Source organism: Pteropus medius, unplaced genomic scaffold, assembly GCF_902729225.1.
Source record: "Pteropus medius unplaced genomic scaffold, Ma_sr-lr_union100, whole genome shotgun sequence".
Taxonomy (NCBI): Eukaryota; Metazoa; Chordata; class Mammalia; order Chiroptera; family Pteropodidae; genus Pteropus; species Pteropus medius.
Genome location: NW_024340849.1, coordinates 4,395,725 through 4,401,075, shown reverse-complemented (window position 1 = coordinate 4,401,075; position 5,351 = coordinate 4,395,725).

Below are 5,351 nucleotides of genomic sequence, written 5' to 3'. Positions count from 1 at the left end.
GTTTCATAGGCTTTGTAGTAATGTGAAAGAGCATATATGGACAATACTTTTATTTACTTTTAGTGAGTTTCCTAATAGGTTTGCATCAAAGTGTCTGTGGCAATCATTTAATTATAATGTCAGTGTCTATGCACAGAGTAATTTTGAAACACGGAACTTTATAAACACTTATTTTAACAACAAAAAATCAATATAAATGTTTGCTTTAGATAAGGAATCCTCACGTTAATCAATTTTTATTTATATAGAGAATATATAGTAGCATGTTCTTAGAGAAGCGATACATTTTTGTACATTTTTGTATTTATAAAGAGTTTCAGTTTTTGAATTTTGATCTTGAGAATGTTATTTGTTTCATTTAAGTTCGTGTTTTGCCATTTTAAGAGCTATCTATTTTACATGGAAATGATGACTTCTGTGATGTCTAAAAAGTTGTGAAGCTGTCATTCTGGAAAAAAATAAAGATCATAGAAAGCTCAATGTTAAATATGCAAGTTTTGGGAGGATTAACAATCTGATGTGCTTTGCATAGACTAAATTAATCAGTCCATAGATTTACTTATCAAATAGATTCCTGCTTTCCTATTGATAAACAAAGCTAGAGAGATGCAGTTTAATCATTTGTAAATTCTATAGCAGGCTCCAATGCTGACGAGTTCAATTAACATTGGTATACCCACCACTTCCAATGTCAGACACAGCAGATCTGACATAGGGGAGAAGTTATTTCCAGCCATTTTTATTAGCGATGCATATTTAAAAAATCTTCCCATTGCTACTTTTTTCCTACACATTAGGACATAGGTAGACATTCTCATGTAGCTCTGGGTTGCAAACTCAGTAGTTTACTTGGCCTTGCATTCTTCAGAGTGACCCAAGAAAATGTATTTTACACGAGGTAGTGTTTAAAGCTATATGTTTTTAATTCTCCTTCCCTACCACATACATTGGTATGAACTAAGCCGTATTTCTCTTATTTAACCCCTGGTTTTAGAGTTTTCGCCTTATTATTAACTCTAATTCCTAATATGCAGTGACTTATTATTGATGTTTCAATAAGCATCACTCTAAAGACACTGACACTTTAGAAGCAACAGAAAAGACATATGATACTGGCGAGTTGTGTGTATTTCCAGAAATATGAAATATGAATAGCTATGATTAGGGCAAAGCTTTAAAGTTCTCTCATTAACTTTATTCACATTAGGTGTAGATAGCGATTTTTTTAAAAAGTAAAGAGAGCCGAGTAATCGAGAAAATGATATGTGGCATAGTGACGTACCTGAAGCAGAAAGTTTGTCCTCTTATTTTAGATAAAGAATATATGGAGAACATTTGTGTAGGAAAGAATTTTATTAGCAAACTTCTATAGAAAAAATGAATTTCTACTTAACATTTATATTTTCCAACTTAGCTATATTTTCATAGCGACAAAAATAGAATTTTTATTATTTAGAGAATATGAAACTTTATTATATTTATATATTATACATATTATAATATACATCTGGCTCTAATCTATGATCTGGATTACCTAAGCGACATCCCCCACCTCCCACCCCCACTGCCACCTATGCAATTTACAATCTGGAAAAATTAAACAATAAAATAGAAGACATGTATGCTGTATATATATCTACTTAAAAAAAAAAACAAGCAATCTTACATCATTATAGTGTATCAAGGGCTTCAAAAATCATAGTAAAACACTTACAATTCTTAAATTGAAGGCGGAATAAAAAATTACCGGAATTTGAATGTCTATTACGGTTTGGATGAATCTTATATGGAAGGTTAAAAGGCGATTTAACCTACCCCCCTAGATTATGGACTCCATCTGTTTTCTCAGATGCAGTTAAGCCCTGCAAGGATTTTGTTTGGGATTTGGTGTCTGTATGTTTGGCAGAAGACCTTCCTGGAGGACAGACATACGTGCTGCTCCGACGTGGACTGCAGTTGAGAGGTTCGAGGTCCAGCTGACCTCTAAACCACGTTGGAAACTGACATTTCAAATGTGCACATTATGAATCTATGGGACAGTGTCAACAACAATTTTGGTTCAGAGTACAGGTGGCGGAGTGGAGATTCTGCTCTGACTTTCTGTCCAGTGGTTTTTCCGAGCAAGGTGGGAGGAATACAGGGGGAAGCCCTTGGAAATAATAACCCTGGGCGAGACCTCCGTGGGGATGATAAAGTGGTGTCAGGCGACTGGCTGAATAGAACCTGAGACTTCTGGTTCAGTTACTTGAAGAGTATGTCATGTGTCATGAGAGATTCTGCCCATCCTCAGACGCTCAGTTAGCAGCGAGGGGCCGAGGCTGCTGGACAGAGGCAGTGACACAGAGAGCACTAGGTGAGGAGGGGTCATCAATCAAGGGTTAATGGCAGCCCTGGCTGGCACTGAGGCATCTGCGAGGAAACTCAGCCTTCGCTCAGGCTGCAGCAGAGAACGGAGACCCATCTGCAGCAGCCCAGCCAGAAAGTTCTTTTCCCACAGAGCAACTTGTCGACCTTAGCCGTCCAATACGTTATCACTCTCCCAGGACCATTTATATTTTCTCTCTTCTATAACTTGCTTGTGATATTCACCCTCTGTCTTGAGATGCTTTTGCACTTCCAGATGGAAAGGCAAACATCTAAAGGGAAAAAAAAAAAAAACTACAAAAACTTGTTTGCAGTTTTTTTTTAGAAGCTGTTAGAGTAACTTCCAGTTACCTCCTAGCAGCCAGAACTTCCACAAACCACTTCTAGATGGAGGTGATTCTAGAAGCATTTTATTCCAGGAACAATGCCGCCCCCATCTAAGAAAACTGGGGTTCTGTTAGTAAGAAGGAAGGGAATGGACTTGCAATTGCCTACGAGTTGGATCCATCAAAACCAAATCAGCAGGTAGAAGCCTGGCGGCCTCTCTTTAGTCAAAGCGAGACCAGTCTATTAGTATATAATTAATTTATATCTGACCATTTCCCAAGTTCGCTCTGTACTGAGGAAGTAAAATGTCCTCTTACTATCCCACCCTCATTAGAATTGGACACATTTTTATATAGTTATAAAATATAATCTTATTCTATTAGGAAAACTAGCTCAGCATTAACTGGCATTTTATATTCAGTAACATAAAATTGGTAAAAATTAGTTTTATACACCAGGCAATTATATTTGAAAAATACAACCATAATTGATTAGAATGACCATAAAAAGAAGGGTCTGTTATTAAAGGGATCTAAAATTGAATGCATTAAGGGACTTAATAATTACTTGAGGTTTGAGAGGATTCCAGTTTTCTGATCTTTTTTTTTTTTCTTTCCTCCAGTGTTACACTATCGGTAGAATATAATTCACCGTAGACTCAATGTCTGAAAGTATTAAGATGTCCTTTCACATTTAAAGCAGCTGTGACAGCTGACTGGCAGTCATAGGAATAATGATGTGGAAGTCTTTCAAAAATGGCTTGGGCATCAACTGATGTCATTTGTCATCTAGGGATTTCATTTCTGCTAAAATGTCCATGAGAATTATAAAATTCAATTTATTTTGCTTTGGGTTATATATAGAGATAATTTCATAGTTAGAAAAATGACATAAATTTATTGAAAGTATGTCAGAGAAAATGCGCTCGATTAAAGTAACTACTGAAAAATCATTTGATTAAGAAAACTATCAGTTACGAAATCAGGTGGCCGTTATAAAGTACGCATTATTTTTCATTCATTATCTCACACTAATCTGTACGCGTTTTCAGATGATGTATTAAACATTCACGTCTGTAACTATCTTGATCTAGATCCATGAAATTTGAAGACGCTCTGGTCACTAAGCCTTTGCAGATTAAAAAATAAAAGATATTATTTGTATTTTCTGAATCCGAACCCATCCAGTATGACTCTAGGCATTTAGATAATTAATAGTTCTGAGAATTTATATTTTAAGCATAAAATTTAAATGACTTTCCTTATTTAATATTCAAATGATTATTTAATGAAAACTACTTTTATTTAGCCTAAACCTCTTTCTTTGACATGAATTATGTCATGGAAACACTTTCATTGTTAACATTCTTTTTAGTTTCCAGGGAGAAATATGTAATAGTGGCATTTCATTGGCTCTGCTTATCTAACCACATGCTGGCCCGGATGCCCACCTGCCACATCGCATCCTTGGAAGTCTCCTGTGGCGAATGATGCTATCTAAACCTCACTCGTTTCAGAAATATTTCCACCCAAGAGCCACGCTATGGCTAAAACTAAGGACATGAATCTGTTTTCCACTTGTTTCGAATTGCTCTGTCGTCTCAAGGAAGGGACTCACGCAGCTGGGACCACGTCAGAGCATTGCAGATTCGAGGTGACCCAAGCACTTCACCTCAACGTCTGGGCTCCCCGGAGATTCAGTGGCTGGGTTCTTAGACTATCCGTAAACTCTGAGAAGTATGATCCCATATTTACAATTATTCTCTTTTATGTAAAATTTCTCTATTTTTATCAAATTCTCAAAGGACACAGAATCTAAGGAGGGCTGATCCAGACACGGCCGGTCTTTAGTGTGTGGGGCGGGGAGGATGGCGGGACAGGGGCCACCCTCCTGTGTGCGGGTCATTCCCATCAGCCACGCTGCCTCTGATGTCGTGAGGGGAATGTTTCTCTGGCAAAGAAATTTTATTTTCCTTTTGTTCCTGAGATGTTGTGAATAACAGTCTTTTTTTGTTTGCTTTTTCTTTAGATTAAATTTATGGGGGTGGTTAATAAAATTATATAGGTTTCAAGCGTACAGTTTAATGATAGGTCACAGGTATATTGCACTGTGTGTTCACCACCCAGAGTTAAATTTCCTTCCCTCATATTTCTGACCCTCTTTACCTTTTTCTACCTGCCCCCTTCCCTCTGGTAACCACTGAACCATTGTCTGTGTCTATGCATTTTTACCTGTCCATCTTGTTCACCTGTTGCTCTCAGTTTTATTTGCCACCTATGAGTGAAATCTTATGGTTCTCAACTTTTTCTGACTTTTTTCTCTTAGCATGATTACCTCAAGATCCATTTATGTTGTTGCAAATGGCAGTATTTTATCTTTTCTTATGGCTGAGTGATGTTCCATTGGATATAGGTACCACAGCTTCTTTATCCAGTCTTCTATTGTGGGACACTTTGATTGTTTCCATGTCCTGGCCACTGTGAATAATGCTGCAGTGAACATCGGGGTGCTTATATCTTTGCAGATAAATGTTTTCAAATTTTTTGGATGAACACCCCGAAAAGGGATTGCTGAATCAAACGGTAATTCTAATCTTAATTTTTTGAGGAAACTCCATACTGTTTTCCATAATGGCGGTACCAATTTACATTGCCCCCAGC